Below are 22,393 nucleotides of genomic sequence, written 5' to 3' on the forward strand. Positions count from 1 at the left end.
CTTGTCTCCTTTGTTGGATCTCTGTCTAGTAGCTCTTGTGTCGCATCTGGTCTTCATTTTCTCCGTCGCCAAGTTGACTCGCTTTCGTGCAGAACGGTGCATCCCCTCAAACCGGGCCTGGGCATCTTGGACGTGTTCTTCAGGCGATGAAGGCTCATCCGTAGGGCGACTAAACAGGCGGTCACAAGGCAGACGAAGGTCTCGACCGAAGAGCTTCTGGGATGGAGAATAGCTGGTAGTCTTGAGTTTCCTTTCGACCCTGGTATGATTTCGGCAGCTTCCCGAGCTCAATCTTTCGGACAAGGCGTCGACATTTCCAGGCGAGGATCCCTTTTGAGGATGGATAATCATGCCATCAGATGCTGAAAGCAGCTTATTGTTTTTGAAATCTGAGGAAAAATTGTATTTCCTTAAAAAGTCCAATCCGAGTATGCATGGATCTGTAATATCCGCCACATATGCCGTGTGTTGGTAGGCGGCACTTCCAAACGTGATGTTTACGTTTAACTTCCCAGTTATGTCGATCTTGTCACCAGACGCAGTCTGAAGGGTAAAACAGGATGGCGTCCAAATAAGTTTATCTTTAAACTGTTCAGCTAAATCTTTCCTAATGATGGTAACATTAGCTCCTGTGTCAATGATCATATTGCAAGGAACTCCATCGATATTCCCATTGATGGACAGTCCGTTATTGTTGCCACTCACTATAGAGATCTTAAGCGCTTTAAAACAGGGTTTTTCATTATCTGGCAACCTCCGTTCCTTGATATGGTCATTAATTTGTTTCCTGCGTCGTTGCTCAGAAATTGTCTCAATTTTCGTACCCTGGGGTGTTCTGCAATTCTTTCGTACGTGGCCTTCAGCTCCACAGTTCCAGCACTTTGGTTTCTTGTCAGTCCTTTTCCTTCCCGTGGCATTTAATTGTCTGTTTAAATCATATGCCTTACTTTCCGTGCTCTGGGGAGTTCTGCAGTTCCTTCGTAGGTGACCTTCAACACCGCAATTCCAGCACTTTAGGGTCGGTTTTGTTTCACCACTATTCCGTGTTAAAGCATTCACTGGTCTTGTCAACTCATCCGTTTTATTATCCGTGCCCTGGGGTGTTCTGAAATGCCGTCGTAGGTGACCTTCAGAACCACATCTCCAACATCTTACAGCCACTTTGTTCTCACTGCTACTCCGTATCAAAGCATCGACTTGTCTGGATAAAGCATCTAAACGAGCCATCAATTGGTCCCCTGGGTCGTGGACTCGCACAGCTCTGACTAGGTAGCGATCCCTAAGAGTTGCTTGCTGGGCTGCCTCCAATTTCACGGCGTACAACAGAGCGCTTTTTACATCCTTTACATCTGCCATTCGCAGTGCTTTCTGTATTTCAGGGTCCCGGATGCCATCGATGAAATATTGCAGCGACAGAATTTCCCTCGTTTCTGTCGGGCACTCCGAAAAGGCGTGATGTGACAGCCTTTCAACATCCGTGGCGAGCTCCTGAAGTGATTCAGTGGGCTTCTGTTGACGGGATCTTAATTGAAGCCTGCTGTAGTCTTTTAAACATTTCTCGCCAAAGCGCAGCTCCAAAGCGCCGGACAGAGCTTCGAAATCTAACCTTTTGTTTTCGGGAAGAGTCTGAAGGATATCCGCTGCGTCGGCTCTTAAAGAAGCGGCGAGATGACAGGCCTTAGCTTGGGAATCCCATCCATTCGCATCCGCAACGATAGAAAACTGGGTCTTGTACACTTGCCAGGATGTCTTCCCATCATATGTGGATAGCTTCAGAAATGGACGAGCAGGCATCGGTAAGAATTTAAAATTATCATTCTTGCTCCCTGCCGTCGCTACGAATTTCTTTAACGTTTCCATTTCTTTGGCAACTGCAGAAACTCTCTCATCAATTTGTTGTTCGACTTGGTGTTGGACGGCACAAACTCTTCCTTCAATTCGTTCCTCCACAGCCGAAACTCTCCCTTCTATATGTTCTTTTACAGAAGAAACTTTTTTTTCTATTTCTTCTTTCACCGAAGAAACTCTTTCTTCAATTTGATCTTTTACGAAAGAAACTTTTTCTTCAATTTGTCCAACTTTATTTTCAACTGTGTCAATTCTGCCTTCCATAGCTTCAAATTTATTTTCTATTATGCAGGTAATTTCTCTTTTCATTTCTTCTTGACATGCTTCAATCTTTTCTTGACCAGCTTGAACGGCTTTCATTTCGTCCTTAACGGATTCCTGGCCCAATTTCATTTCTTCTTTAAATGAGGCAAAGGCTTATATTAACTGCCTTAATTGCTCTTCCATCGCTCTTGTTATTGGCATTCAAATCCCACCGCTGCCACCAAAAATTGTTGCGTGCGTACGGGTTCGTTATGAAATGAATGCACAAGTCCGATGAAAAATGAACAAAAATTTATTATTATCACAACAAAAATGCTTAAATTTTCTCAAATTATCATGCAGTATTACAATATATCATAGTAGTTATCTTTTAACTACTCAAATGTCCAATAGAACGTAATTCAAAACAGCTAAAGAACGCTAATCCGCGAATTCGCTACAATCAACAAGAGCAGTTTTCTAAACAACAACAAACTAAGCAACTACTACAAACTGAGATGTTTTCCTCCTTTTATAAGCTTTTAAAATCACGCGCTAGAATTTTCCAGTACTTTCTCGAAATCAAAAAGAGATATTTATTTATTTAATGCACGCGCTCTTGTATTTTTAATTTTCCGGCTTAGCTTTCTTCTTTTAATATTCGTCACGCGCTGCACTGCGCGGGAAATAAAACCAATTAATTTATAATTGAACTAACATTAGCTTTTTAAGTACCGAATCCGTAACAGTATTTTCTGAAATGTACGTTACGTATGGAGGAAACAAAACCATTACGTAATCTTAAAATTAATTATTCAATGCGTTTTCTGTTAACTAATCAAACATCAGGCAATCATAAAATTTTCTTTCTTATACCTAAGTGATTATATTTCCTAAATGAATAGTGCGTCTAGCAAAAATTAATAAAAGCTATAAAAAGTTCAAAAAATTATTAAAAGCCATGAAAGGAAAATCTGATTTAATATTTCACCGTATACACTTATATCCGGCATTTAATTTGATAAGATTTATCTTATTTCAAAACTAAACAAATATGTACAATATACGCTTTGCACTTCAGGCAAATCAAAAAATATTTTCCTGCTGTTAATTTGCCTCTCTAATTAGCATTCTTCGGGGATAATTCTTTTATCACAGATATACATTCTCTCTAAAGACTTGATAGAAGATTAGGTGGCTTAGATAAGACTCTTATTGTAAACGTAAAATTAGAAACATAAACCTTTTGTGTATAAATAGCGTTATGTGGAGTTGAATTTGATTTTAGTGGAAACATATTGTAGTAATAGACGTATATGTAGTAGTAAATTGCATTATAAGTCTCTAAAAATATATTGCATAGGCTACTTAGCTGATAATATATCTCAACATTTGTGTTTCCCAGCAGTTTCTACTCGACTGATTTCTCGACTGATTTTCATCATTTTTCACTGCGTCTAATAAAAGTAGAAAAAATTAAAAAATCAAATTGAAAGAGAAAAATACAAATGCGTAGAAATCAGAAGAAAAAAATCTTATGCGTACACCACATGACATCCTTGTAAGGAATAGTAAATATTATATGCATTTTTACTGCATTTCATTTTAACTTATTTCCTCGGAATTCATTAGAGATGTGTTTCTCATTCAATGAATTCAGTTCTCCCTTCGGGTCAAGCCAAAAATGCATTAAACTTCAAAATATCTTTATCAAAACTTTAAAAATATAGAAAAATATAAAACACCAAATACAGTAAAAACAATTCAAAAATGATTTTTAAAAAGTAAAATTAGAATTTCTATGCCAGAAAAGGCAATTCGGCCAGCGTGCAAGACGGTAGATTTTTCTGTACACGAACCTGAAAGTGTCCTTTTGGCCCCATTTGGCAAAAAGACGTAACTGTACGTCACGAAAAAATATCTCTTCTGAATCTATTTTAAATCCTTTTTTGCAACTCACTTTGGAAAAAAGAGCCCTTAATTCTGTCCTTACCTACAGATGTTACGCAAAAACACCGTTATATTGCATTCGATAGCGGTTAAAATAGAAATTTCCTTTACTTCGTACAAGGAAATAAAAAACGTCCTTAGCTTGACATTCATATGTAGAAAAAAATGTAAACTACCTTCCGTATTTCAGCCCTCCTTTATTTCTAGTTTTCTCGTACGAAAGTCGAGAGGAGCGAACAATTCAATTTTTCAAAATTAATGTGAACAATTAAATTTCTGAAAGCCGCTGTTTTTAATCATCTTTATTAATTTTATGTATTGTTGTAATATTTTGTATTATTTATTTTATTCATTGCTTTTATAATGGTAATTTTATGTTTTATTTTGTGGTTTAACGTAAATTGTGGCCAAGTGTCTTGTATTTAAATGATTAGATAATGCATAGATTTATAGAGTTTTAATTCTGAGTGCAACAGTTTTAGAATTCTAAAAATAGCTCAATTATAACTCGATATAAAGACAATTTCGCTTGTGAAGCGCCTTAGAGACATTTGGTGATTGCTCGCCAACTTGGCGACTTTCTGGATAATTCACGAAAATACACCTTGGAAGCTCAATGATCTACATTTCCAGAGCCAAGGCTGCAGGTTATAAATATTGGGTTGGAGAAATTCTACATTCTAATAAGAATGCGTAGTAATACTATTAGTATTACAATATCTAATGAAGTATCTTCATTTAAGAATTTCGCTAAATCCTGTGAGGCCTGTAATTTAGAAGTCGTCCGTTCTTATTGTTGTCTGTGCTACCCCTAAAGCTTGAACTTATCCATAAATAATTAGAGACGGTGAATATTCAGCTACCTCAGCGGAATCGTACACTGAATATCAATCCATGTTGCTTCGCAATCATGTTTTGGTTCTTCTACTAGGGGCGGCATACATTACAACACTAAGAAAGGAAAGGTTCAGTGTGACCTTCGCAGGTTATTTGCGAGGGTTTGTCTTTTTCTGTAAGACGGAAAAAGTCATTACGTTGAAGAACTCATTTTAAAATTAAATAAACTCGTTCTTTGAACGTGTTGAGAAAAGACGATTACGCAAATATTATTCTCGAGGAGAGGAAAAAATTAGCGAGAAAATACGATATTTATTCCGAGAGTGATCAGGTGCAAGTTCTTCTTCTTCAGTAGCAAAATAATCCTCTACCGTCGAAAGTTTATGCCAACATTTGTATTTCTTCTTAATATAGAAGCACTTGTGTCTAACCGCTCTCTAAAATATTAAAGTTTTATTCAAAACTTAAACTAAGGTTGGTTTTTACCTCATTCCATATACTAAGAAATCGTGTGTAAAAGTATTTCAACTTTTATAAATTGAATAAACCCCGTATGCATTTTGAATGAAAGGAACCTTTTTACTATGTAAATTATGTACTGATATTGCAGAAACTAGAAATATTTCATATTTTTCAAGTTTTATAGTTACTTGTACCATATTTACATATAATGTGAATGAATATAGTGGTTTACCAAGTAACTGGACTTTGTTCTCGCCAAATTAAATTTTCTGAATACATTCCCTTTAGTTTTAACTAAATTGTTTGTTACGAGAAAATGCTTCTCATGTAAAATAAATTATATGTTATCCCTTCCATAATATGATTTAATAATATTTTGCGTATTTTTAAAATATGAACAGCAAGATCAACTTGCCTATGTTGCAAAAGTTTTAGTAATATTATTTGATTATTAGCTTAAGTAAATAATTAATTTGCTTGATATCCTTATAATCTAGGTCAAATGATATTCATTCCTTTCTTATACACATTGAGAGTAGGAGTTAATTGCCTAATTAAAACAGTTTGAGTTCATCGCAATTTTTTAAACGAGAAGTATTGAAGAAAATTATATTTGTGCTTCCATATTTAACTTTATACGAGCGGGTTGTAGCCAAAGCAAAATTTTTAAGTTCTTTGTACCCATGAAAAGCAAATGTATGAGAATATTTCAATATGAAACAAATTAGCTCATTCTTTCCAAGCAACAAAAACCAATTCGTAAATATATTTTGTTTATTGCCGAACCCAGGAAACAAAACCTTTTGACACTTTAATACCTATGACTCCATGATTTAAATTTAATGCAATATAACAACATTTTCTCAATATCAATAAAAGAGTTAACCCGGCAATAATACATCCAGTTAAACCTGAAACAAAAATGTTGTCAACAGTTGCTACTTATTGAAAATGCAGACATTAAGGAAGAATTTTCGGCTTACAGTGACTTCACATGCAATCGCGTGCTTTCTTCATTCAGAATATGACCTTATATAGTATTAATATGTTTAATGCTTGGCACTGTTATTTTTATTTCATATTTTGTAAAACTTCGTTTTTTTTAGTAACATTTGATATCCTAAAGGGAGAAATACATTCGTGAATGCCATTTTATGTCGATGTGGGTATCCCAGACTTTACCATGAGCCGTCTAATTTAGCTAGTTTATTTGGTTTATTTGATTATGGCAAAACATAAGAGGGCTATCTGCCTAAGAGGAGAGATATCTTCGTGTAGGACTTTTTAACCTTCCAGCACCCGCACTTGGCAATTTTACATGAGCACGCGCGCGTCGTATTTTTAACGACATCCGTTATTTTACCGTTTTTGGCACGAAAAACGACAGAAATGAGTGAATATTGACTATAAACTTGTTAAGAAATAAAATATTAATCTTATTATTGCAAAATACAAATGATATCACATTCAAATATAAGTAAATTATTTTCAAGTTTTTATGTTAGTGAGATGGAAATGCAATGATGTATTTCATTATACAAAATTTTAAATTTGTTATTTAATAATTATATTTTAAAATGGAAGCTAATTTTAATATTCATCAAAGGCACCTATAGGCAAAAAAAAAGGAAAACACCTTGGTAGGGAAAAAAGTAAGTTTAGCGTTATTTACTTCTGTAAGGAAATTTACTTCTTACTGGTTACAGAAACGCACTTTAAATTAACATTAAGGTTTTTATTTATTTCTAAAGAATAGAAATAAAAGAAAATAAGGAATGGAAATCGATATTGTTCTCCCATCCAAAGGTTTCCTTGTATTCCTTTTCTTCATCAGATAATTCTTGAAGAATCCGAGCAAAATCGGCTGGTTGCACATATTTTTTTTTCCTATAAAAACCGGTATAAAATTTAAAGAGCTAAATATATTCAAATTAAAATAATACACGGCAATTAATAACACAAAATTACAAATTATTTGAAAAAAATATTTTCCGATTTGTAAAACACGACCACGCGCGTGTCGTAACATTTATGAAAAAGCTGCCACTTAGCACAACAGCCCAGTTAAAAAGTCAAATGACTTCCTGGTGGTACATTCCATAATGCGGGGAAGGATAGAAAGGAGGAATAGAAATCACCTTCAGACGTCTCAGCTTCGATATGCGAAAAATGTGCATTAAAAACTGAATTTGACATAAATTTTGCGCATACGCGCGTGCTGGAATGTTAAGGAAAAATTATTGATATTAACGTTTCACATGAGGAAAAGGCTAATGTAACCAGCCCGTTCGTAAGTACTCGAACACTAATGGAACTACCAATGTTAAGTGATCTTCTTTTCTACGCTGGTGGGCTCGCTAATTTTTAAAAGATTTAGATTTAAGGCAAGATTTAAACTTATAGTTGCTTTTTGACACAATTATTTCGTCTCAAAAAGCAACCTACAGATCTTTACTAAAATAACATTTTAGAGCAGCGAAAAAATTTGCTTGCATGGTATGTGAATTAAATGTAGGTGCTTTGTGATATTTAACTGTGTAGATGGTTCTTCCAGAAGGCACGAAAGAAATGAGAAGAGTATTAGTGGGATATCTCAGAAATTCGTTGCATATCTAACATATTTTTCCGTTGACCTTATCAGATTAGCAAGCGATTATTTGAATATCTTACATTAATTATGAAATATTTCATTAGCTAATTACTTAAGGACTCTATCTATATTATCATTTATTAATTTGTAATATTTTAATTATGTAAATGTTATTAAAATTACTTTCTAATAAAAAAAATTGCTATATGAATGTTTAGCATTATTTTCACATTTCTTACACATTTTAAGCTTAAAATTTTTATTAAAAACTAGGTTTCCAAGCCACGTCTTGCACTGCACTTCGAAGAATCGTATCTAGCCAGAGAAAAGAAAAATTTATATGCTAAACCTGAAGGCTCATCACACCTGCAGAGTCCAGGATCTAGCAGTGTAAGTTGTTTGATTTAAATATACAACTAAACAAAACCTTAAATTATTTATTGTTGCATGATTTATTTATGATATATTGCACTTTTTATTTTGTCTATGCGAATGTTATCGCTTTCTAGAAGTAACTTTTTTTTTAATCTAAGTATATTAAGAGTTAATTATGTTTAAAAAATTTCAATAAAATTGAGGATGTCTTCCTAAAAATAATAATTCACATTTTTATTGTTTTATATTATTTATTGAGACTGTTGAAGCATAATATATTGCTGCTTGCGTACGGGTTCGTAATAGATTGAATGCACACACGTCCGATGATGATAAGTTAACACTTTGAAATCCAGACCATTCGCTAACCTGTATCCTCAAAATACCGGACCGCCCGAAATAGTTTTCCAGTTTCACAGCAATTTCCTCCCCTCCCCGTCCATTAACGCAGAAAATAGGTATGAAGATTTCCAACGACATCCTTTGTACTTTCTAATAAAGATTCCATTAGCATTTAACCCCGTTCTTTATAAAACTATTCTGAAGGTCAGACCAACAAGCCTTTCCGGCTTTGTTATGATAACGACTGAGATTTTGTTTATTTCCGTTATTTTTATAGGAAGGAATAAATTGTTTAAAAATAAATATAATCTTTAAATTTTTAAACTGCTCTTTTATTGTTGTTTAAAGCTTAAAAGCACACTGTACCCCAAAAGAATCAACGACGAAATGTCACGATCAACCAAAAAATAAGAAACCTCTTAGGACAAGCTGTCTGCAGTAAACTGATACAATGCATTTGAGGAAACTGCACCTGCTACTGCATATCTTAGGGGAGGAGGGAGAAAATAAGATTACAATCTCGGCCGTTTTCGGGCGGTTCTGGTTGTTTCAATGTAGGGTCGTGTGGGGCGGATTGGATGTGAAGGAGTTAATAAAAATTTATTTTACCGAAATAAACACTTTAAAGTTCTGAAATTTTCATTAGAAATACTCCTACAGGAGTTCATAATATCGCAGAGTACAATCAGCAGTTACGCATCAAACTACTAAGAGCGTTACACACAAAGTAATGCAAAGCGCATCTAAAGGGAAAGTTAACTCGGATATCTCCCTTCATGCGGAACTAACATTTCGCAACAACAATAACTTAGCAACTGAGAGCAGATGCTCTCTCTTCGGCCTTAATAGTTGTCAACCGGTCGGCGAGATATTTTTAGTACGTTCTGCTTCTCAAAACTACTGGAAAGCAATACGAGGATGGAATTACGGTTGCAGCTAACACAGTGGTCAATTAAATTTACTCAATTTCAATATATAATACGATGATACAGGGAGCGGACCAAAGATTCGCCAAATGGTCTCAAAATTTGGTGATTTTGGGTGATTTCTCGCCAAATTATCCAAATACTCATTTACTCAATGTTAAACACACTTTATGCTGTATTCTTACTTTTCTGGTATTGTTTCTCTTTAAATTTTTCGTGTTACAAAAGAAATACAACAATTTTACTTATAATTCTACTAAAATTACCTATCTAAGCCCAAAATTCGTAACAATGTTCATATCAAGAGTTAAATATGTAGAATTAAAATGAATGCAACTAACTGGTTAATTTTCTTTGGGGGTATGAGGTTGGCTTTGATTACTGCTGGTAACATTTGGACATTAAATGACGACTAAATTTCTCCTTGAGCATTGAAATAAGCCACAAAGTTTCATTGGTTTTCTTCTTTAACAATTGTAGAGAGGTAAGTATTCTTCGAAAAGGCGCCAAACTCTTTCCCCAAATAAAGATCAACCAACTGCAACAAGCATCATAGAAACTGAAAGTCAGTTTATCTTCCAGTTGTATACATAATAAACAATTACTTTTGTTTCCTAACGACAAAGCATAATATAGACTTAAAAAATGGTTGCAGAAAGAAGGACACGTTGGATATTAATGAGATGTAAGTCGTCCCAAGCAACAATAAATGATTAAAAAATTAGATTAGTATAACAGTTTTTATTGGACAAATAATAAAAAACGCATCGTTCTAAATAAGACGCCTGATCATCTTTTTTTCTAACGCATTCTGCTATACGTCCGACATGGAGTCGTAGTGGTCTTTAACCCTTCTATGGGTGCGAGATTAAGCAAATCTTCCTTCCCAAATACGCGCTACATCCGTCTGTCGTAAATTTGTAATGTGAGTTTTATTCGTTTGCACTGACTGCGATGGGTAACTGAAATGAAAGCCGAGCTTGTTCATAGCCATTCAAAAGGTTAACATAGTCTTGTGTTAACTCATCCCATGCAGATTGGTTTGTTGCTTTTGCAGATTTTATGGCAGCGGTGGCGTTTTGAAAGAAAAGCTTGTGGCATCCGATTTCTACTAGTGATATGTCAGGCTGCTGCATACGTTCTATGCATGGCTAACCCTTGAAATGCTAGTAACATAAAAGCCACGGTTACGTTGCTAAAATATAGCGCTGTGATGGGCTTTCACAGATAGCATGGTCACTTGTCGAAGAACTTCATAAACAAACCGTTTGGCTCTCAAATTGTTCCTGACGAAGACCAACAGTAATGTATATCATATAAAGTTACACCCCATACTTGGGCTAAAATCCACACAGTCTATTCTGTATCCGCCGGTATATTTGACACATGATAAAATTATGTTCATCTAATTACTCACTACGTTGTCTGTAAACGGGGGTATTGATCATCCGCATGAAGAAAAATGCGAGTCTCTTAACTAAAAATTACTTTCTGCTATTCAGAATGTCTCCGTATTCTCTCTCCAGGTACCGTTGCAGTCTGTAATGGCAGTGTTGTTGGTGCGAAAAGCAATGGTCGTAACGGTCTATATTTCTGCAACCCAGCAGCATGCAGCCATCTGCTAATTTTTTGCAGGAGGGGAATGGTTGCCTACTGACTAACATCCAACAGAGTCAGTTAACAGCCTGTTTAACCCTTTCCGGCGCGCTACCTTTTAAAGTCGGAGTTTTGATTTAAAAAAAGGTAGGTAGTCTAATTAGCCCTAGAGGAGTACACAAGTAAAATTTTGTGAAGATAACACTTATAGTTTTAATTCTGTGTTTGTGCTCAAAGTTGCACACTGATTGAATAGAGCTTCGAAAGGAGTGCTGAAACGAGCATTGTTGTCAATGAACTGACCGATGAGGTGCGGAGAAACAAAGAATACAGACTCTCAGTTGTCCTAGATTATCGGTGAGCCCGGTCTGGGCACACCTAGGGTTCGCCGTTTGATTTTAGGCAAGATTTCAAGGTAAAAATTTAAAACTAATATAGAATAAGGATATTAGCATACAGCCAAAATATAACATAGAAATTTCTTTTCAAACAATTCCTTTTATACCCTAAAAAACTCTGAAAGATTTCTTGAAAAATGAGGGTCTTAAAAAACTAAACATGGCTAAAATATATGGACTGGTTTGTGTTGAGCTGCCATGTACTATAAATAAAAAAGGTTCTGAGTAACCTATAAATCTTTTTTCATTCAATTTTTCTGTGCGTACGGAAGGAAATTTTTAGGTGTTTCCAGACCGGACACACTGTGCCGCAAAGGGTTGAAAGCATTCGCGCGACTAGTATGGCGCATAGTATAACGAAATAACAACTCGCCTTCAAACTGTCTTACGAAGCGAACCTTCTTTTACTCATTCATTTGTGCCATTACAAAGGTTAGCGACATTAGATATTGTACCAGTAAGCTTTCGATAGATTCTCGAGATGGTTGTATGTTTGTAAGTTTATAATGTCTATGTGGCATGGAAGCACTGAAGATACTGGCTAACCGGAGATGCTTTCGTGTCGTTTAGTATTCAGAGCAAGAAGGGTATACCTTGGACCATCATCTCCAGTGGTGTTTTCCATCAAAATGGAGCGGATTACAGATTTGCTGAAATGGGGCTATATCTGTACTGACATTGTTGAAATTAAAGGCATAGCACTCACTAAATTGGTGGTTCAAACATAGTAAAACTAGACAAAATAAAAATTGCGCACATTAAAACAACATTTTTAAGGTGTGTGGCTGATTCGGCGATAACCCTTGCCCTTACTAATTTCTTTGCGGGGACGAATGTAAAAAATGACTTATTTGCATGTCTAACAGTGAGGAACCTGTATGCTTGATCTCTTTGAGGAAGATTGCTACTTTTTAAGTGCAATATTTTTAGCACGGCATAATGAAAGCTTTTATTTCCAGGTGTAGGGACATAAATAAATACTTCTTTTCTGTTGGAAATTTTCGTTAATCGACTGCTAAATTTATTAAAATGCTATGCACAAAAATTCATAACCTATTTCGAAATAGTTATTAATTTGAAGTACTTTTTGTTTATTCATTTCATTAAACCAAAAGATATATACTTATAAAAAATTAAACCAGCTTTAAAGAATATTTTTACCACGTCACAAAGCCAAAACTAAAATACTTTTTATCAAAAGAACCAGAAATTACCATACGTCTGATCATTTTAACTGGAGAAAGCAAATTGATTGTTAGAGATTAGAATGAATGGAAAAAAGTTCAAGATAGTTTCTCCTTTCCCAAAAAATTTTTTGAAAGAATAGTAACGAAATAATGCTTCTTCGATTCGAGTGAATTCAGGAAAATTTAAATAAGTGCCTACTTTGATGATTATTTTAAATAGCATTTTATTCGTCTTGCTCTCAGAAATCAAGACAGTTTTAATTAGAGAAGAAATATCAGTACGTTTTTCTAAAGAAAATGCCTGTAAAGCACTGGATGGATCTTCTTATTAGTAGAAATAAGTTTTGAAATATTTCAAAGTCACATTTACTATTGAAGGTTGTTATATATATATTCTTGAGCCTGTTATATATATATACTCCTTGAAATTATGAATGAGCGCTGCACTTTATTTGATCTATATATAAACATCTATATAAATTGGAATAACATAGCACTGCAGGATAGGAAATGCTATCTTCATTTGTAATTTTTAAGAGAAGACGAGACATGAAAGAGAAGTACGTAGAAGAACAAAATATATGCTTTTTATAATTAAAAAAAATGCCAAATACATTGAGAACAAGTTTAAAATAGAAGTCCTAATCCGTAACACATCCCTGACTTCCTGATCCTTGTCACTTACGTATATTTTAGAAAGGTCCTGGCGAATTTCGAACTCCTAAGCAGCTACAGAAATATTTTCAGTCACTTTCAAACGGGATTGTTGTGCACCAGTTCTTTGATGTAACGCCAGAAGTAATCAGTGAAAATCCATCGATTTTGAATCCCAGTAAATTGGACCGCCGTCTTGATTCCTTGATGTCCAAGTGTCATGTTTGATTAACGATTAGCGTAAGAAAACGATAGAATCAGATTTTGCACTGCTGTTTGATTCCGACTTGTCTTTGTCCAGCCTATGATTCCCAGAAGTTTATAAATCGCTTAGCTGAACCTGCTTATGGGATGAAAAATTTTGATTCTATCGTAGACATTGTTTAAAGCTCTGTGGTTACTGGGAAGAGGAATTTGTTTGTTCTTGTCGTAGTACTCTCGAAACAAACATAGCTGAATTGGCGCAAAAACGCAAAAACGTAAGTCTCGTATTCTGTAATTATAAATCAAAACTCCGACTTTAAAAGGTAGCGCGCCGGAAAGGATTAAACAGGCTGTTAACTGACTCTGTTGGATGTTAGTCAGTAGGCAACCATTTCACAAACTCATTGCATTACAACAGCTCATTTCACAAACTCATTGCATTACAACAGCTGATAAGAGAGGGGGGAGATAAGATAAGAGACGGGGAGATAGCGGCATAAAGACAAGAGTGAGATTAGCGAGGATTATGCCATTGACATTAGATTAAGAATATTGAAATTAGTCAGTTCTTCAATAGACAGACATAATGTCGCTTATAATTGGATAAAATACTTCAGTTTCACATTTGCCGTTATTTAACTACATGTAGAATCAGCATTATACAGGGTGTACCCAAATAAATTAGGCAGTTACATAACTGAATTTGCGAAATCTTAATTTTAAAACATTGATAGATTAGTAATATCATATTTAGATAAAATAGCACTATACATTTCATGTCCACGTATGAGGGAGAAATAGTTGGCGGTTATTTAGAGTTTACTTAGCTAAAAATATGCACACAGGTGTGTAGAAATATTTCCCATAACTCATATCGAAATGTAAGAATGAAATGTGATAGATGAGAAGAAAAACATTCGTATTTGAGTTTTTTTTTTTCATTTTTAAAGTGTTCTAAAATTTAACATGTCTTAAAAATAAATGCATCATAACGCTACTCTGTTCCTTTCTTTTGTACGTCTTCAAACACTCACGGATGAAAAAAATAGTATGCGCTTTCTACTGCATATTCCATTCAAACATAATTAAAATACATATTCTAAGCGTAAAAGACATTTTTGTCTTTCTTACATCAGTCAGTTTCATTTCGCTACAAATGTTCATATTCCTACCTAGAAACATTCTCCACGATCGATTTCATTTGAGTTTGTGAGCCAAAAAAAAAAAAAAAAAAAAAAAAACGAAACAAGCCGGAGAAAAAACGATCAGACTTGAGCATTTTTCTTCCTTTTGAGTTTTTTCTTAAATTCGTAATCATTGAAAAGAATGTTTTGAATGATGAGCTTGGAAGAAATGGATGCTCCATCAACTTTTCTATAATCCCCACAAGGATACAACATCAAAGCAAAATTAGAAAACTTCTTTCACCTTTCCATCAAACCCACAGGGAAGCAGCGTAACGAATAGCGACACCTCGAGAATGGGAATAGTATTGCTTTTGTTGAAACAATGTCGGCTCCAGCGTTGCGGACCAATGCTCCCTATACAATGTAACGGGAGGGAATCCCACAATCTCGAGTTTATTAAAAAGGAGATAAATGTTAACACCTCTGCTTTTGATATAAAGAACCTGCCTTTTATGCTGTATTAAAGACCTAAGCATCGCTTGTCAGAATAATAAATATTGATGCCGGGGCGAAGAATTTTGTAAATTGCTTCCGGTTTCGCGTCGGTGGATTTGAGAAACAGATCCCCCCTTCTTTGTTCAGGAATTCCACCCTCTGACAAATGTTTCTTTTCATTATGAAATGGTTCTGTTTTCCTGTCCATTAAGATCCTGATTGTAACTTCTAAATATTTCGGTGTGATTTCTTGCCATTTTTCGAAATTTCGAAACTAACCTTTGCTGATTATTAAAATGTCAATTTTTATCGGAAATCAATATATCAAGTGGGGCCAAATTTTGCCTGCTTTGATTATGCTAGTAACCAATATTTGTAAAATTAGGAAGAGAATATTTAAATTCAAATTTTACTATGTTTGCGATGACATCAACAGCAATCCGAATAGAAGATAACATTGAGATATAATTCTGAATGTACCTTAATAACCTAAAATTAGATACAAAATAAATGTTGACTTACCCATGTATAGTTAGCTCCAAAAATGAACACGTAATGCCGTCGTCTGTGATGGACTTATTTACTCAAAGGCTTAAAAGTGCAGTAGAATATTTGACAAATATTTGACCACAAGAAACATGTATATCACCAGGCACAAAATAACATTCGCGAATTCGTCATAGAAAAACGATACATTGAAGGAAGTGGAATCTTAATACATCGTAAAAGTCACTAATTATTTTTCAAAGGCATGCTTTCAAAATACTATAAGACTTGGTAGGAATGAAAAATGTCCAGCTGCGTTTTGACAATATGTCCCGCTTGGTCGAGAATTCCCCATTGGTTTCAAATCTGAATTTATAAATGCTTCTTCATCTTAACAATGTTTACAAAGAAAACATCCTTGAAAAATGAATATTAAACACATTCACAGGTATGGAAATATTTAATTATATGAAGAAGCAGGAGGTCATGCTAATGAAAATGGTGGCTCCCAAACGGCGTGGAAAGTTACCGACATGTTTTGCAGCTTTCATTCACGCATGCGCGGCTAACATTAAAGAGAGACGAGAGCTAAGAATGATGAAGATGATAATGTTTGGTTAGTTGAACTGTTTTCCAGCAGGAATCTATCCTTTTCTTACCAGTGCTTCATGGGATCCTATATAGTGCCTCACACTTAAATTTTTTTCATAATTTTATCATCCATATTCATATAATTCTGAAGTCACATTACCATTGATGTCCTTACAAAAGAAATTTCCTCAGAAGATTTCATTAAAATAAATATATAATACACAGGATATGCCCATGTGGCATATCAGAATATAACACAAAATACTCCCATTTTTACGAAATCTGTTAAAAATATGCATAAATAAAAAACTGGAAATATGTACAGAGTTCATTTGACGAGGAACTAAGCAATGCCGAGTTACATACACACTAGAAAAGTACCCAATCAGAACTTTTCAAGCAGTCACGTGTGTGTTCGCTTTTGCAGACGTCTAGAAACTTGGTAACTGGATACAGTTTCTTAGTTTGGAGTAATATCAAACCATTAAATGTTTTAAAAAATGACCTATCAAAATAATTAGAAATTTAAGTTGAATGTGATGCTAATGCTCACATATTTCTACGCGCGATCAGCAATTTCCTTTCATGAACATCCAGTTTAATTCAGTTCTGAAGTCAAGAGATCGTTAATGTCATTAACTTCAAAATCGGTTTACTTATAGTCTTTTTAGCCAATGTCCGCTGCCACTGTTGGAATGGAATTCATAGTGAAAAATGTGAGGGCTTGCCTACTTATTAGTACAAAACACACAAGGATTTTCTCGCTTCTGGGTATGATAGATAGCATATCTAGCTAAAGCTCTACCAAGCCTGAGCTCAAATGTTAAATAAGGCATGAACTTCAGACTTTAGCTTATGCAATTATTTCTTACCCTTTTATCAAGTGCAGTATTCATTAGCCGTTTTTGGCATACTCTTAACAAAACTTCGTCAATGAGTTGGTGAAGTGTCCGACGAGATTTTCCGTCCATCAGCGAATGCCTAATCTGCAAACCAATTTCGTTATTTAAATAAAGAGAAGAATTTCGATTTAAAAACTGTGGAAAGAGAATCGCATTTTCAATTAACGAATGTCTGCTGACTTCACATTAAAATGCTTAGCTTCTCAAAGAAAAAAAAAAAAGAAAAAACTCAAAAGAATGCGGATTTTTAGAATAACATGTATCAGGGCATAAAAGTTGCAATTCAGGCAAAAATAAAATAAAAGATATGACATAAAAGTTGCAATTAAGGCAAAAATAAAAGAAAAGGTATGTTTTTATTCCATCAAATTGCATCATAACATTTTTAAGAATAATACATTTTTCCTAAATTGCAATACACAGATATGACTTGCTTACCTTGCAGTTGTTTATTGAGGATAGGTATGAAAATCTTTACTGCCCAAAAGCGGTAACAAATTTTTACTTATTTTAAAATCAATTACTTCCAACATTTTACAACTGACTACATAAAATAGCTGCTTTAGAAACTGGTAACCAGATTGTTTGTGATGCCACAGGTATTTTTGTAATTTAATCCGCTTTGGGACAAAAGTTTTCGTCACGTTTCCACCTTTCGCGTACGATATTTTAAAAATGGCTGATGGTACATACTTGAAATTTGAAAAAAATTCTTTATATGAGCACTATTTTTTAACTGAAAATCTGATGAATATTTTAATATTAAAAAAAATTATGGACGAAAACATTACAGATTTTTTTAATAAAATACATTTTATAAACTCGACTCCAAATAAAATAAAAATTTAACATGAAATTCTTAGAATTTTTGGTTCACAGTAGTTTCCAAATGTTATAAAAGCTATATATTAAATATGGAATTAAATTATGCAACAGAATGCTTTAAACTGTGCGCGCAAGGTGGAAACATGACGAAAATTTTTGTCAAAAAGCGGATTAAATTATAAAAATATTTGTGGCAACACAAACTTTCTGATCACTATTTCAGAAAACAGCTATATTATGTAGTCAACTGTAAAAAGTTGGAAGTAATTGCTTTTAAAATAAACAAGTTATCCCAATACTTACAACAGTCGCATATTCCGAAGATCTTATGGGTTTTAAGGTGTACGAGTCCCTTTAAGAAAGCTTGGAAAAGAAACTACTTAAAAAAAGCGATTAAAATGAAATCGATTTTTAACCTTTCAAATACCCACCTGGGACAATAAAAATTCTAAATATTGCAGTAACAACTACGAATATCATTTAATATATCTGGTCTATTGAAGTCACTTGCGTCGCTACAAAGAATTCAAAAATGAATGGAAACTGCGTGCAAAAAATATGTAGAGACAGTAAGTTAATTTATGGGAAGCAGGAGAAATGAAAAATTTACCTTCGCCGGGAATCTAACCACGGACCTCTGGAATACGCGCCCACCGTGCAGACCACCATACCACGAAAACATGCCAAGAAGGCCGTAAAAATCATTTATATACTTTCCCTTGGGGCGATTGGGGATTTTAGGGGACCCAATCGCCAAATCCTGGGTGAGGAGAATCATCATCCAACACCCTTTTAGTTCGGGCGCCACTGTAGAGACAGACATTATATATATATATATATATATATATATATATATATATATTTAAAATAGGAGAAATGAAAAATTTACCACGCCATCGTTGGGAATCGAAGCGCGGATCTCAGGAATACGCGCCCAGCGTGCAGACCACCACAACCCGAAGGCATGCCAAGAAGGCGGGAGAAATACCTTATAAATAATACTGAAATTTCTTAAAGAATTTTTAGTTAATTAATAAATTTAGTTCAATTAATTAATTTCTTAGAAAATCGACCATATGTGATAAATTAATACAGCTGCAGAGTATTTTATGTTTTAACCAATCATTATAATTTTCTGTAACTTCTCCCTTTTGTAACCCTCATTATGATGCAAATTATTTTTAAAATACTTGATTCGATAGTTTTGAATGTTTTTGATATATACTAGAGGCCTACAGTATATGCTTTATCTCCCAGCTCTACCAGTGAATATTCTGGCTTTAGCCATTTTGCTAGCCAATGTTAATACGCGCCGCTAAGCTTAAGTAGGCCAATTTTTGTAGCCTTTGATAACGATACTGTTTATCTGAAATTTCAACTTACGTTAAAATAGCTGCGCATGGTGGAGTTTATTAATACACATGAGATATGCAAGTTTCTGTTCATTTAAAAGCGTCAGTAAACAGTTTTTTTTAGTGTTACAGAAAATGTCTTCTGAAGGCTTTTGACGTAATATTGCAGACGGAGTGATAATTCGCTCTTCAATTCAATAGGGTCTGAAGAACTTGATTTATTGCTACATTATTATGACCCATAAATTATAAAGATGGATTTCATAAATATGCACCGCAGGTATTATTTATTTGAAGACTGAAGTATGCAAATGGAAAACCAAACGCTTTTTATATTGTTTAAGGGCTCCTTTATAACAGGCAGGACCTAATGAAGTAACTCCTGATCATTAAATTTTATCTAGTATAAGGTAAAAAGAATATTAATTCACATTTCTAATCTAAGTGTTACTTTACCTTTCTGTAATATTTTATATTTAACGCAGATCGTTATTCGAAGCTCTGTTTTTGACAACCCGTAAAGGAGATTATTTGACCACGCAAACGGCTTTCTGTTAATTTAATTCTGAGTACCCTGTCACTGAAAAATGGCTAAGAAAAAAGAAATATTGGTTAATCTTTGGATTATGGTAACTGGGCAATTTTTTGGCGAAAATTTGGTGACCAACACCCTGCTACAGCAACCTGCTAGTTTTTGTTTGGACGCCATTTTGTTTTCACGAAGTAAAAGCCTTTTTTTTTTTTTTTTTTTTTTTTTTTTTTTAACTCAACATTTATTTCCAACAATCTGCTAGCCGAATTACGCTTATGCTAGAACTTTTATAGAACAAACGTGCTTAATCATGACGAAGATTAGGTGCGAAATTGGGAGAAAGTGCAGAATCGCAAACTGCTTGCCGCGTTTTTAAGCATTCCACATACACGGGTATGCATGTACACGTCGACCTATTTTCACTTAAAAAAAATCCCAGAATTGCACAAAAATGGCAGTGCGCACACCCTTGACTTTATCCATGTACACTGCTAAAGTCCTAGCTAGTAACCTTTATCGCCTTACCAAAATGTCTTCAGACTACCTGGTACCATATTCCAAAGATTAGCCGAAATATTTTTTGTGATTATTAGGTTACTTGCCTAAACATACTTTTCACATTTATGTATTCCTGTTTTCTGTTGCATATGATTCTCGTTAGTATTTAAATACATCAGCAGTAACGTGCATTAAAACAGCATTTTATATTCGTTTTCGTAATGTAGGTCTGTGAACATGAAGAATAAGATTCCGAAATTGTATACACGAGAAAATAGCTTTTCTTTACATGGATGACTACAATGAAGAATAACTTGATTATAATTTCAGTGAAAAAATGCTTAATATCAGTATATCAGAAAATGAGAGCGACGATACTCCGACATAATTTGCCTATGGCGTAGATTTCCTCACACGTTTCCCAGGATTTTTGCAGACTGATCGAACGCCTTGAGAGACTACTTCGCGCAGATCAAAGACTTGAATTCAACAACCTTTTGAATTTTAGGATTCTTGAATTCACCGGGGAAGGTGACTCGTGATGCGAGGGGGGGGGGATCGTACGCTTTTGATATCATGCAAAATATTAAATTTCACAGACACTAGGATGAATATCTTTGAAGACTGTGATTCGAATAAGGGGCCAGTATACTGTTCAAAGGAGTTGCAGAATATGAATCTGTTAAAGCTTGGAATGAGTCTTCTGAAATAATTGCGATGAACCCCATCTAATGGAAAATGAGGCTTCTCATACTTCATATTTTAGTATAGGACTTCTTAAACATTAAAGATAATTTCATAGTAACAATGCCACTTAATTTCTTTAAAGTAGTGCAGTGATGTATATTACATTAAGATTTGCATCTAGTTGACGGCACCGGCTGCCATATTATTGAGCCCGGTTTCGAACCCCGAGAAGGCGTAAAGTTTTCCATTGAATACGTGCTGAAATTTTATACGTTTTGGGTATACATATGGAAGTGCGAATATCACAAATTTGAACTCACCGAGGACTGTGTACCAATCACCTCTTGCCATCGTTCCGGAAATTGCAGAAACCCATGTCAATAAATCTCTTCAGGTTTTCACCTGGAGAACTCTTATACGGCAAATTTAACAACCTCGATATAACGAAAGGTCTTCCCAGTAGAGAAGATTTACAAAGCGCGAAAAAGATGAAATTCTGCAAGTGGTCAAATCAGGGGAATAGGGCGGGTGGGTGACACGTCTCTATCAAAACCTACTAGTTTCGGAGGCTGTCGTCGCAGCAACATGTGGTTTAGCGTTACCCTGCTGGATGATAATACCACGGCAATTGGCAAGACCTGAACGCTTCGCTGAGCTTGACGTACTGATCACAAATTTTAAAATATTTGCATAAAATTCCTTAATTTGATTCTTTAATGACCTTTTTCAAAAATATTCAGCCTATATCTTGTTTTCCATATTAAAAAATTACTATCTACTAGGTAAGAAAAATGAAACGTTTATAGCTTTGTTCGGTAACAGTTTTTATTTTGGGATATTTTTCTTGTATGGTTTTTAATTTCCAAAACTTAGCGTACCTGTTTTGAATAAGACTTGTACTTAAACATCATCTTTCAATTCAGTCAATCTTTCTGCATAATAATATCAAGATCAAATGTATCACAGTTCAGCGGATGACTTGGAAACGATAATTAAAATCTTTTTTTATTTTTTTAACATTTAGTCTTTTTTAAATTTTAAATTTCGTAACCCTCTGAGCGGCCAGGGTTTTCTCTAAGAAAGCATAAATTTCCCAAAACTGCTATGAGAACAAACTATTTTTTATTTTAATGTAAAATCTCTCCTGGTAATTCATACTTGGATTTGTTTCTTTTGATATATTTCCTTAATTTCTTTGACATATTTAATATGCACGTATATATACGTTCTTACAGATATCACAAAAAGTATTCTAGCTCGTATATATACGGCCTTGCTGCTTAGAG

General features: G+C 34.5%; 1 long non-coding RNA gene across 1 annotated transcript in view; it reads left to right on the forward strand.

Moving 5' to 3' along the window:
• The window catches only part of LOC146998176 (uncharacterized), a 970,620-nt gene that overhangs the window by 630,200 nt on the left and 318,027 nt on the right, over positions 1 to 22,393 (forward strand). Inside the window, exon 3 of the long non-coding RNA XR_015040030.1 lies at positions 8,204 to 8,320. This is a non-coding gene — a long non-coding RNA (uncharacterized LOC146998176). The remainder of the gene's footprint in view (positions 1 to 8,203; positions 8,321 to 22,393) is intronic.

The sequence above is a fragment of the Stegodyphus dumicola genome, chromosome 3, assembly GCF_044657685.1.
Source record: "Stegodyphus dumicola isolate Sdum_Otavi_A_Nest chromosome 3, ASM4465768v1".
In the NCBI taxonomy this organism is placed as follows: domain Eukaryota; kingdom Metazoa; phylum Arthropoda; class Arachnida; order Araneae; family Eresidae; genus Stegodyphus; species Stegodyphus dumicola.